We start from the raw sequence: 14,691 nt of genomic DNA on the forward strand, positions 1-14,691 counted from the left end.
ACCTTTAAAAAAGGTTCTGATGACAATATGAAATTTATTTTATTTTATTTTTGAAGTGAAAGTTCTTTACGCGCGTCATGCATTTTCGAGGACCGGAGTAAAACCGACTCATGACCGTCACGAAAAACCGTGATCATTTCGCTATAGGAGCCTAGCTAATATTATATACATAGTTTAGGTCACTCTCCAAACTCAGCTTCGCGGTCAAGAGGCAGAGCGCCCGACTTTCGTCGTGAAGAACCTTGGTTCGATCCCCGCTTAAACTATTTTTTTTTTCTTTTTGTGATTTTTTTGATACGAGGAAAAGTGATAAAATGCTCTCGTGCTGCGACTTTGTCAGGCATACATATAAGAAGATATCTACATGATTTGTAATAATGTAGCAAAAAATAACATAAATTTGTTAATTTTAACCGAGAGTCTCCCGAAATGTCTAAATCCATTTTGTGAGACTCTTGACCGGCAGGTGTTCACTCGAGTAATTAGCTAGAAGTAACGGTCGGTACCTATATGATATTTTGGTCAAAATATAGCTTACAAATCGAGCCGGTAGAGTCGCTCGGTATTTTGATTAATTATTTTTATTTTGAATCATTAAAATTACTAATCAAGGCCGATAACGCGACTAATTACCTTCGCAGACATGCATGACAAGTTTTTTTTGTAAAAAACACAGCCGTAAGTGAGTTTTTCAAAATTTAGAAATGTTTTTCAAATTCAGACTCCATGCGGGTATGAGACTGTTAAAACATGATAGATCTTTTTCAAAATGGACAAATATACGGAAATATTTTGAAAAACGACAGATATGACTTCACACTGCCGATATATCTTCGATTCGACCCTATATAAAGCGTTAACGAGACGTTATGTGATATTATTCATTTGCCGTGTTTGAAAACGAAAATTTGCGCGGGAAAAGTCAATTGAGGAGTGCACGTTGTATACGCGGTTCTCGTCGCGCGAGATACCTCTCCTCGCGGTCTAGAGGCAGAGCGTTCGACACTCGTTATGCAGGACCCGGGTTCGAATCCCACATTTTTATAACTTTTAATTTTTTTTTATCACATGCTACTTATAAATATGTCAATATTATGAATTTAGTTAAACGTTCGGTTGTTAACAACACAACTATGATGTACAGCATTCTGAATAATCATAATATGAAATGAAAAGAGAGAGAGAGAAGAATACTAAAAGTTTCACTTCTGTCGTGCGTAGGCTTGCCACACACTGTATTTTTTATTATTATATATAACTACATAAATGTGAGGTGACTGTTATGTTTGTAATACATTAATTAATGATCGAATTTAAAATGAAGGTATTTATAAATGATATGTTTATTTCTAATAATAAATTTTGAAAATTCTTTTGATCACATTTCAAAACAGTTTTCGGATACGTTTAGAAATGTTCCATTTATTTGAATTTTATTGAAAAACGGAAATACTCCAACCTTCTTCCAGAATATTCCATAGGCGTAGGGATTAAGCTATGCATATTATGTAGGTTCTTAGGTAAATGTTGTTGCTTTAGAGAACAACAGCACCTACATACAGAAATTTATATAATCGTCACCACTCACTAAATACCTTTAAAACTAGAAGACAATTGCTTGATTGAATGTTTATCCAAACAACAGAACACAAAGTGAAAGAATGTCCATTTCATCAGTTTTCATATGGTATATCTCTGCTGAACCACGTCCTTCCGATGCTGTCACCTGGCTGAATAACCTCAGCTTCTCCCTTTGACCTTCACTAGCACTTCCGCCACACGAAGAATAAGCCATCTGCATCATTTGTGCTAAATATAAAAGCTATCTTATATTACATAATCTTTTCCATCCTACCATACAAAATAAATAGAAGAAGTATTCTTGTTATTTGCCTCAATTGCGCCTTGTTGACTTCATAATTGAATTTACTGTGAGTTGTTCTGCGTAATTTACTAACCTGGTGAAAATAACCAACTTGGCGACATTTCTCACACGAAAAGCCGCCGATTAACAAAGCAACAACAGTGGTAGCTTTAAGCTCAAAGCTCCCCGCGCCGGGAACGATGTTACAATCATTATCCCCCTTATAAGGATATTTCTCGCCTGGGAATATCTGTACCCATTTGTCGCCCATTAAAACAGAGACGATTGTTAGAGTTTGAATTAATTACGGCATGCAGAGGACAAGTTGTTACCAGTGGCGTAGCTAGGTAACCAAGGGCCCTGGGGCAAATTAAAAAATGGGGCCCCACTGCTATGTAAACTGATTAGGTTTTATCAAATAAAAATATGCAAATATGAAATATACAAACACTTTAAAAATGCTAAGCTACTTAAGCTCTTTTTTGTGCACTGCAGACTGCAGGGCAGGTAATAAGAATATTAAACAGTAACAACATAAATTACAATTAATAATTTGTGTAGGTTTGGCTAATAAAACGAAATAGAGAAGATTCAAGGGTTTATTATATAAATGTCGGGCCTACCAACTGACTAAATAACAATTAAATTTACAATTTTTTCCTAGCTTTAGTTTTCGCAAAAGTATCAATGACTTCGTTTAAATCCAGGCTTGATGCGGTTTTGTTTTCAATTGCTATTAGCGATAAATGTGTTTGGCCCATCTTATTTCTTAAATTATTATTTTTAATTTGCTAAATGACCTTTCAGCTGCTGCAGAAGTAACAGGAATTGTAAAGAATAATAACATTGCTGTAAATACTTCCGTTAGGTCGCATTCTAGCACTCCATATTTGCTCATTATTTCCTTACATAATTGGTGAACAGTCCATGCTTGAGTTAGTTGAGGTAAAACTAGATGGTAAATATTAATAAATTGAAGTGAAAAACTAGGGCCTATTAAATCTGAATATTTTCTTTGGAATTCGTCACACTTTTTAACATGTAATAAAAATGTTGGTGTTAGAAAATCGAATATATGACAGACTGCACTCATACCAATAAAACGTGTATCTAATTGAGATATTACTGTGTCTAGTACATTATTGAAAATTTCAATTTTAAATATTTTTTCTCGGTTTGGAAATCGGTGATCAGCAGCTAATTCATCAAAATGTTTTTTAACTTTTCTTTGCCTTTTTTCTTGAAAATGTGTATCAATACCATGCAGTTCACTGGCTTTGCACTTGAATAATTCGAAATCATTTCTATAAATTTGGAACTTTGCGTTGGTCTCTGCTAAAACTTTACTCGCCTCGCCCAAATTGATGTGGCATTTTTGTAAAGTTTTGGATGCATAATTGATGTCGTTCAATACACTGTGCATGAATTCGCAAAGCAACACGAACTCGAAATTTAGCATTTTTGTTTTAATACTCTCTGCTTTACTACGCTCATCTTTATTAGGACTCTTTAGAACTATTTCTGATAATGCTTTGATAATATCAAAATAACGAAGTTTTATTGCAGATATCGTATTGACCCTCTATTTAGTCGTATTCATTATGATGGCAAAAAACGGTGACGCTCTAATTCAAGGCTGCCCAACCTTTTTAACAGTTGGGCGAAATTGACGATTTTGAATCACTGGCGGGCCACTGAATACCTGACGGTTCCTAATTCCAATGAGGGGGGGGGGGGGGGTTGTTAGAGAATTTCTATAAAACATAATTCCCCACAAACAAAAATATGAATGCTCCCCACAAAATATGTGAAATCCATGGGGGGGGGGGGGGTTGTTACGGAACTTCGCTGAGAAAAAATTCCGGGCACCCAAAAACATCATATGTGATTCCCCACAACAATTTTTCGAATTCCATGGGGGTGGGGGGGGGTTTGTCTACAAGATTCCATTTCGGAAAAAATATTATATCAAAAACCGGTGTATTTTTGTTTAAAAGGTAAGTTCAACAGGTTAGATTTTTCGTCGCTGATTCTCGTTCTGAGTAGCCTAAATAGCGATAAATCGCCTTCGTTGGCAACACTGGTGACCGCGTGCAAGCTGAATTGTTTGTTTTACCGCGGGCCTGCGACACTTTTTCAAATTGGCGGGTTTTTTGAAAATGGTTCACGCGGGCCACTTATAATTCGTTCGCGGGCCACAATGTGGCGGGCCTGGGGTTGGGCAGCCTTTTTTTTTTTTGGTTTTAGGCATTTCACCCTGAAAAGAGTGCTTTGTGCCGGTAACAGTTAAAAATAACAATTTAATCATTGGACTCATTTAGATCGCTAAAACAAATTAAATGTTGAATTCATTCAGGTTAATAAACTAACATGCTCGGGCCAGTTATTGTTGCATAGTATTTGGTTCTGTTGTTTCCCACCCGCGTTCCGCACCTTTTACCTACATGAGTCAGTTGTTAAAGTATCGCGCCGCCCGCAAGTACAACCGCTTTCCGCATAACCTATCTTGAGTTATTAAAACCACCGCGCCGCGCTATAACCGGCAAATGTTATACCGCAAAGAACGCCGTGAAAAGTGCATAAAAATAGCAATCTATAACGCATTGAACCATTTCGCAATTCTAATATCACTATTCCTTTTCCTTGACCTCCTCCAATACTAACAATTACCCCCACCGGTGATTACCGCAGTACAGAGTGGAAAGGTGCCGACAGCTTGGAGATATTGGTAAGTCGATCAAACAATAGCCACTTATAATTCGTTCGCGGGCCACAATGTGGCGGGCCTGGGGTTGGGCAGCCTTTTTTTTTTTTTTGGTTTTAGGCATTTCACCCTGAAAAGAGTGCTTTGTGCCGGTAACAGTTAAAAATAACAATTTAATCATTGGACTCATTTAGATCGCTAAAACAAATTAAATGTTGAATTCATTCAGGTTAATAAACTTACATGCTCGGGCCAGTTATTGTTGCATAGTATTTGGTTCTGTTGTTTCCCACCCGCGTTCCGCACCTTTTACCTACATGAGTCAGTTGTTAAAGTATCGCGCCGCCCGCAAGTACAACCGCTTTCCGCATAACCTATCTTGAGTTATTAAAACCACCGCGCCGCGCTATAACCGGCAAATGTTATACCGCAAAGAACGCCGTGAAAAGTGCATAAAAATAGCAATCTATAACGCATTGAACCATTTCGCAATTCTAATATCACTATTCCTTTTCCTTGACCTCTTCCAATACTAACAATTACCCCCACCAGTGATTACCGCAGTGCAGAGTGGAAAGGTGCCGACAGCTTGGAGATATTGGTAAGTCGATCAAACAATATCACAAAATACCGCAATTACAGTCCATTCACGCCGCAACATTTAGTCCTGTTCGAGCCGCATTATTTAAATTGAGAATTACATTTTGGTGATTCTAGATCCATATTTGTTCCTATTCAATCGCAAATTACATTCATTTTGTGTAAGAATTCAGTTAGCAATACTCGCCCGCTATTTGAAATTACATGCCTAGGTATAGGTACTCCTTGATATTTTGGGTAATTATTTATCGATGTTGTTGTAGCAAATTTATTCGGTGCAAATCGCAAAGATATTCCAGCGTAATATATTCGTCTATGTATTAATGCCAACCTAAGTACGTACGTAAACATCGCTTGAGTTTATGGCACAATATATTTAATTATTTGGAAAATAACTTCTCCACTATAATTCGTCAGTACAAATTGTCGCCCAGTACACTTGTGTTTCTTGCGCATTATTTTATAAATAATTAAACTTTTAGTTTGCAAATAATTCTAAAAATGGAAGACAAACTAAAAAGACAATTAGTTTTACTAAAAGGTAAAAGAGATATTATTCTAAAAAGGGTTCAAAATTTAGTTTTGCTTGCAAATAATTTGCCAATTAATTTCGAAGCCTCACGTTCAGGTGAGGCGTTTATGTCAGAATCTGAAAGTATTTTAGAAATTAAAAATAAATTTGAATTAATTATTGATCAAATTAACGAGAATACTCTTACGTCAGACCCGAATTCTGAACCAGATTATTCAAGCTGGGAACAGTTTGAAGAATTATACACACGTATTATTCGCGCACGAAATAATTTAAAACCAAATTTAGCTACAAAACCGCAAACATCTACATCTGCGTGTGCTGCTACGACTAATAATAATAATTTTATTAAGTTACCCGCTATAGAATTACCTACGTTTGATGGACGGATGGAAAATTGGCACCTATTTTATGAAACATTCAAAACAAATGTTCATTTAAATTCACAACTATCTGATTCGCAACGCGTACAATATTTAATTGGAAAATTAACTGGAACCGCGAAAAATGTTACGTCAGGTTTAGTGCCAACTGGAGACACATATAAAATAATCTGGGATACGCTAGTCAATAAATATCAAGATAAGCGATCTCTTGCCACTTATTACCTGAATAACATATTTCATTCAAAAACCGTAGCTCACAACGCAAACAGTTTGACAGTTTTTATAGAAAAATATTCAGCATCTATCGCCGCACTAAAACAATTGGGAATAGAAGACCTTTCGGATTTTATATTACTACAATGCGCTTTGCAGAAGTTAGAGTCGCAAACTGCACAAGCATTTGAGCTCTCAGTTCGAGAAATTGAGATTCCCACCTGCAAGCAATTGGTGTCGTTTGTGCAAGATCAGGTCAAAATTCTGCAACGAACTTCAACAACTCGTGGACCTAACACCGCCAACACACATTCAACCAGTTCCGGTGGAACTGGTCGCACAGCTCAACTCCGCACACATACTTACACGAGTACGCAATCAAAATGCCTTTATTGTCTAAATGAGAACCACACGCAACTGTACACTTGTACACAATTTTTAAAATTATCATCAAAGGAAAGGTTTTCCTTCGCAAAGGAAAAATCTTTGTGTTTTAATTGCTTGAGCCCGCAACATACATCTACAAAATGTAAATCAAAAGGCACTTGTCATAAGTGTCATGGCAAGCACCATACTTTTCTTCATTTTGATAAACCCAGTCAAGCAAACGCCTCCACATCCAATGGAGAAACTCAACCTAACGATGCAGAACCGCCGATATGTACTATGTCAGCAACCACGCGACAAGGGGCAACCACTGAAGTTCTTGCTACCGCCAAAGTTCACACTGTTGATCGAAACGGTGAAGAGAATACCGTCCGCTGTCTTCTAGACCCAGGCTCAGAAAAACATTATATAACTTCACAATGTTGTGAAAAATTAGGCCTGGCAGTCAGTTCAGGAACGCGCTTCGCAGTCCAGGGTTTAGGTGGCAAAACGCAATCAATAAGAGGAAGTGTCACATTGACAATTCAATCTAGGATTGATCCCTACTTCAAATACTCCATAACCGCTCTAGTTTTAGAAAAAAATACCGCTCATTTACCTATTTGCAAGGTGGACTTGACGTCATATAAATTTATAAATGTTCCGCTGGCAGACGACACCTGGGCAATGCCAGGCCCAATCGATTTGCTAATTGGCGTCAGTCTGTTCTCTCAACTGTTGCTACCAAATAAGATAATCACCCCCGGTTTTCCAGTCGCGATTCATACCACATTAGGTTATGTTTTTATGGGTGACGCCCCAGTAAATTCTCAACCAAACACCGCATTAACTTTCTGCGCTACGCACGAAATTGAGAACTTAATGCAAAAATTCTGGGAAATCGAAGATATTGGTTCGGAACCAGTTCACAGCCTCGAAGAAAAAGAAGCTGAAGACATTTTTAAAGGCACCACAACTCGCCTCGAGGACGGTTCTTATGAAGTGGCTTTGCCATTCAAAAGCAACCCTTGTGACTTAGGTGATTCATTGCAAGCTGCGCAAAATCGGTTTTATGCACTAGAAAGAAAATTTAATCATCTGCCAGAACTAAAACCGCTTTATGATGAAGTAATAAGAGAACATATTCATAAAGGTTATCTGTCCCAGGTGGAAGCCTTACCGTCAGAAAACGCATACTACATCCCGCATCACGCAGTTAGGCGTGAAGATAAAATGACAACAAAGGTGAGAGTGGTTCTGGACGCAAGCGCAAAGACAAAAACTGGTTTATCTTTGAACGATATTTTACACACGGGACCAAGCCTACAGAATGATTTATTTTGCATTCTTCTGAATTTACGCCTTTTTCCTATCGCAATATCCGCAGACGTTCGTCAAATATATTTATGTATAAATGTTCGCAAAGAAGATCGTCGTTATCAACGAATTTTATATAGATTCGATCCACAAAAGCCGCTTCAGGCTTACCAATACAATCGCGTAACATTCGGTCTTAAATGTAGTCCGTTCTTAGCCCTTCGAGCAATCAAACAATTAATGTTAGATGAAGGCGCTCGCTTCCCTCTTGCAACGGATATTATTAATAGAGATGTTTATGTAGACGACATCGCTAGCTCTGCTTTAAATGAGCAAGAAGCTATCCGCGCGGCTGAAGAGTTGATTGAGCTCTTCCAGTCAGGAGGTTTTCAACTCGCTAAGTGGGCATCCAATTCCAGTACAGTTTTAGAAAACGTTCCATTGGAACTTCGCCTGTCGCAAAGTGTAACTTTCGATAATGATGCATCGCTAAAAATCCTTGGGCTACGATGGCATCCTTCGGATGACATTTTCGCATTTGAAGTTACTCCAGACAATCGAACTTGTACGAAACGCAATATTTTATCATCTGTCGCTAGACTCTTTGACGTGATGGGTCTGGTAGCACCTATAATTGTACAAGCCAAGCTTCTAATAAAGGAGCTGTGGAATTTGAAAATCGATTGGGACGAAATCCCACCCGCAAGGATATCACAACAGTGGCAGCAGTTCAACGCGGAATTGCCGTCAATATCGTCGATTCGTATTCCACGTCATATAGGAGTCACGGAAGGATGCACGTTAATACTTGTTGGATTTGCGGATGCCAGCGAAAAGGCATATGGAGGAGTGGTATACGCTCATGTGACCACTCCTGATAACCGAATTAAGGTTCAATTAGTTTGCGCAAAATCAAAGGTAGCGCCGCTAAAAATCGTCTCCTTAGCACGCCTAGAATTATGCGCTGCATTATTGTTATCGCACCTGTTAAAAAAGGTAATTGATAATTACTCCGCTAGGTTTACTATTCATTCAACATTTGCCTTTTCTGATTCGACTGTAACTTTAAGTTGGATTCATTCATCACCTCACCGCTGGCAAACCTTTGTTGCCAATCGTGTAGCAAAAATACACGAAAATTTAAACAGTAGTCATTTTTATCATGTCGCAGGTGCTGATAACCCTAGCGACTGCCTGTCAAGAGGTATGCTACCATCGCAATTGATAGCAAATGACATTTGGTGGAATGGTCCAAAATGGCTTTGCCAGCCGCATTTCGAGTGGCCTATTTCACCATTTAAGCACGCAAATTCAGAACAGTTACCGGAATTGAAACCCAATCAGTATGAACAGCCAACTACTTTTGGCTTGTGCTCTCGTGTAGCTGATCCACCCGAAATGAAACCTAAAACCGATAATCGCCTCAAGACAATCGTGTCACCTTTATTATGCACATTGGCTTCTCGCATTCATTCGTGGTCGAAATTGATTCGAATTGTCATTTACGTGTTTCGCTTCATTAGGAAATTGCCGCGTAAATTTGAGTTAAGCCATATTGACATTGCAGAAATCGCTATTATAAAGGCAGTTCAGCAAGTACATTTTTCCGATGATATGAAGTCAGTGAACGACGGCAAGAAAGTACGGCAAGTTCTTGCTAAATTAAATCCATTTATTCAGGACGGTCTCCTAAGAGTAGGAGGCAGATTGAGAAACGCCGAACTCGAATTTGATAGTCGTCATCCTATTTTATTACCCGCTCATGATCATATAGTTGATTTAATAGTAGATTATTACCACACTAAGAACTTGCATACGGGACCCACCTTACTTATGTCTCTGTTGAGGCAAAGGTTTTGGATACTTTCTTCGCGCAATTTGATTCGGAAACGCGTGCATCAGTGCAATACATGCTTTAAAGTCAATCCCAAACCGCAATTCCCAATAATGGGAGATTTACCCGCTTGCCGCGTCCGCGAAGCTAAGGCCTTTCTGCACACGGGGGTCGACTACGCTGGGCCGCTTCAAATAATCCCGCATAGACGTCGGGGTGTTAGAAGCCAAAAGGCATACATTTGCTTATTTATCTGTCTGGTGACCCGCGCGGTTCACATTGAACTCGCTTCAGACCTCTCGACTGAAGTCTTTCTCAACGCGTTCAAACGTTTTCTATCCCGTCGGGGGCCTGTAAATGTAATGTATTCTGATAATGGGACAAATTTCGTAGGAGCTAAATCGCATTTGAAGGCTTTATTCGAACTTTTAGAGTCACCGGACTACAAGAAAGAATTCTCAGAAAATTTGTTGGAAAACCGTATCGAGTGGAAGATGAATCCTCCACAAGCACCCCACTTCGGTGGGATCTGGGAGAGTAACATTAAGTGCATTAAATGTTACTTAAATAAAGTTGTGGGTACATATCTTCTCACGTACGAAGAAATGCAAACGGTTCTTCATCAGATTGAAGCTATTCTAAATTCACGCCCATTATCAGTGCTCAGCATTACCGATGTTTCGGCTCCATTGCCTTTAACACCCGCGCATTTTTTAAAGCTCACTCCATTACAATCTTTACCCGCTGCTGATTTGTCAGATGCGCCAGTAAATTTGCTGCAACGAAAACATCTTGTCGATCGTCTCGTCCAGACTTTCTGGAATCGATGGCGAATGGAGTATCAGAACACGCTGCAATCGCGTCAGAAATTGAATACAAATTCGAATCCAATAACGAAAGGCACCGTGGTAATAATTAAGAGTGACAATATCGCACCACTACAATGGCCTATTGGCGTAGTGGTAAACGTCCACCCTGGCGTTGATGGGGTGATCCGCGTTGCGGACGTTAAGACTAACTCCGGAACATATCGCAGGGCAGTCGTTAAACTCTGTCCCCTGCCTACACAATAACATTAACGTTATCTTAGATTTAGTTAATTTAGAATTTAGTTCTACCGCGGGTTCAGTATTGTTTATTGAATCCTTTCATAACGTGTTTTTGTTTTTCATTTTTTTCTTTTGTTGTATTAGTTACTTTGACCATTGGTCAAGGCGGGGGGCATGCTCGGGCCAGTTATTGTTGCATAGTATTTGGTTCTGTTGTTTCCCACCCGCGTTCCGCACCTTTTACCTACATGAGTCAGTTGTTAAAGTATCGCGCCGCCCGCAAGTACAACCGCTTTCCGCATAACCTATCTTGAGTTATTAAAACCACCGCGCCGCGCTATAACCGGCAAATGTTATACCGCAAAGAACGCCGTGAAAAGTGCATAAAAATAGCAATCTATAACGCATTGAACCATTTCGCAATTCTAATATCACTATTCCTTTTCCTTGACCTCCTCCAATACTAACAATTACCCCCACCGGTGATTACCGCAGTGCAGAGTGGAAAGGTGCCGACAGCTTGGAGATATTGGTAAGTCGATCAAACAATATCACAAAATACCGCAATTACAGTCCATTCACGCCGCAACAAGAGTATGAACAAGCTGTATGAACACGAGAATTGTTAAGAGATAAAAGGTATGAAATGTTAAGGGGGGACTGGTGTGTGATTTTAATAAGACGGCAGTATATGTTCTTGAAAGATGAATGATTTTTACAGTTAAAGAAAACGTGGTCGAGGGTTTCCTCTTCCACACCGCACTGGCAGACCGGATCATCCAAAACTCTAATTCTAGCCAAGTGGGATGCAATTGAACAGTGACCAATTCTCATTCTCGAAATACATGAAATGAATCGTTTTGACAGTTTTTTATCGTGAAACCATGGCTTAGCAGGGATATGGTTTTGAATTCCAGCATAGAAAGATCCAGTTATTATTTTGGAGACTGCCCAATTTTCTTCCCAGGCACGAGTCATGTTGGATTTAAGAATCGGGAAGACATCGGAGATAGGGATTCTAAAATTTAGTGGGATAGTTCCGGAATCTGAACCAGATTTGGGGAGAGAATCGGCCATCTCATTACCCTCTATACCCAAATGGGCAGGGACCCAGGCCAATATCGTCTCAAACCCAGATTCACTTAGAGAATTGAGGAGATTTTTAATTTTACATATAATATTGTCTTCCGGATAACATAGAATATTTGACATAATTTTAGTTAGAGCACTTAGCGAATCAGTACATAGTAAGGCTCGATGAATGTTGAGAACCTGGATTTGATTTAGCGCTTGTTCAATTGCAAAGCATTCAGCTGTAAATATGGAAACTTCTTTCGGTAATTTATAAGTGAGATTGATGTTGAATTCTGGACTATATATCGATGCTCCACATCTTTTATTTTCAAATTTGGAACCATCAGTGTAAAGGATGGAAAATCCAGGGAATTTTGAAGCCACAATGCTTTTAAAACAGTCATCCACATTATGAAATTTATTTGGGGAAGATAAAATATTCTTCCGAAAGTCTGATGTTATTGTGTTCGGCATAAAAGTGATTGCCTTAAATGGAATATTGTATATAGGAAGATTGGGAACTTCTTGAAGATATTGGAGGGAAGATGACAGAGAATTATAGAGATGAAAACTTTTAATTAGGAGAGGAAAACATTTTTTTTCACTCAATCTTTTGTTAGACTTCAAATTAACACTTAGCAGATTAAGACTTTGTTTAATAGGATGATGTGATAACGATAAAGCCTTGAAAATATATTTATTGGCAAGGAATTGCCTTCTGAAATATAATGGAGGCTCCCCACATTCCACCTGAAGCGCATTAATTGGAGAAGACTTCATAGCTCCAATAATCATTCTGAGGGCATTTGATTGAATTCTTTCCATTTTCTTATCTAAATATTTAAGGAGGGGGTCAAAAAGGAATGTGCCGTAATCCAAGTGGCTCCGAACTAGGGAATTATACATTAATTTAAGAGTGGTAGGATGAGATCCCCACCATACTCTGGAAACTGCTCGCATCATATTAAGTCCCTTTTCGCACTTTGTAGAAATTATCTGAATGTTTGGAAGCCAGGAAAGTTTATGGTTCAAAAGAAGACCAAGGAATTTGATTTGAGTAGCGGTTTGTAGAGGCACATTATCAAAAGAGATTGAGAAGTGGGGAATTTTTCTTTTGCGCGTGAAAGCTACGACCCTTGTTTTAGATGCCGCCAGATTCATCCCATTTATTGACAATCAGCTTTTAATATATTGTAAAGCCAAATTAGCTGCAAGAATAATATTTTTATGTAACAAATATATAAGGATATCATCCGCAAAGTAAAGTCGCTTGATAGAAAAAGGAATTACTGAGTCTAGGTCGCTAATATAAATATTAAACAACAGAGGACTGATAACAGAACCCTGGGGTAAACCTCTCCATAGTTTGCGCCTTAAGCATTTAGAGGAAGACTCAATAATAATGGACCTATCTGTGAGCAAATTAATAATAAATTGGACTAGTTTCGGGGGGATTTGTTTTTTAATTAGCTTTTCTTTCAAAAAATTCAGTAAAACATCATCGTAAGCTGATGAAAGGTCAAGGAATGTGGCCAATGTATAAGAATTTAGGGATTGAGAAACTCGGATATCAGTTGTGAACAAACTTAAATTATCCATTGTAGATTTCTTTTTCCGAAAACCATACTGATTTGGTGAGATAATATCTTGACTTTCAACAAACCACTCTAGTCTGTTTTTTATCAAACGCTCCGCTACTTTCATCAAACACGATGAAAGAGCAATAGGCCGATAAGACGAAATTTCAGATGGATTTTTTCCAGGTTTTAAAATGGGAATGATTTTTTGAGTTTTCCAAACATCCGGAATTAGTCCTGTTTCAAACATATTATTAATAAGAGATAAGAAATATTCAACCGCCATATCAGAAAATGATTTAATGAAACTATAAAATATTCCATCGGGACCCGGAGCAGAGTCAGAAAGGGCTCTTATCACTCGTTTCATCTCATCAATGGAGAAAGGAGCATCTAGCCAGTTAGAGTGAGATGGATACGGCTTAATAGAAGGCATTTCTTCACATCCGGCAACTGATGGGGGGGCTATTTTATCCGCAAATCCTATAAGAATTTCTTCTGATATATGTTTGATTCTCGGCGGAGAATACGATGATCCGAATTTTTTTAAGCTAGACCAAACTGAAGACTGGGGAGTTTCCGGAAACAGGTTCTCACAGAACTTCCGCCATCCAGCGCGCTTCTTATTTTTCAAAATTCGTTTGGTTTCTGCCTGGGCTTTTTTAACTGATAAAAAATTTTCTAGTGACATACACTTACGAAAAGAGGAAATTGCTATTTTTCGAGAGTTGACGGAGCGAGTGCATTCCTCGTCCCACCACGGAGTAGAGTGTTTTATTTTAATGTTCGCCTTGCGTTTCGGGATGGATTTTTCTGCTGCATTTATAACCATAGAAGGAAACGTCTCACATTGTATTCTGATGTCTCCCGGGGACGATTTTGTTAAATTAATAAGGTTATCTAGTTCAGAGGAGAAAGTGCTCCAATTCGCATCTTTCGTTCTAAATTTGAGATTATTTTTAACTGGGGGGGAATAAGTGTTAAATTGATGGTGGAAGCGGATTATAATTGGGAAATGATCACTAGAGAGGGGATCGTTTAGGATGTCCCAAGAGCATTTAGATGCTAACGAATACGAACAAAGAGATATATCAACAGCACTTTTCCGTTGATGAGGGGGGGTGAATCTGGTTGGAGATCCGTCATTTAAAAAACATAGGTTATGGGAATCAATA

The sequence above is a fragment of the Hesperophylax consimilis genome, chromosome 4 (genome assembly GCF_061612785.1).
Source record: "Hesperophylax consimilis isolate HC1 chromosome 4, BYU_Hcon_1.0, whole genome shotgun sequence".
Classification (NCBI taxonomy): domain Eukaryota; kingdom Metazoa; phylum Arthropoda; class Insecta; order Trichoptera; family Limnephilidae; genus Hesperophylax; species Hesperophylax consimilis.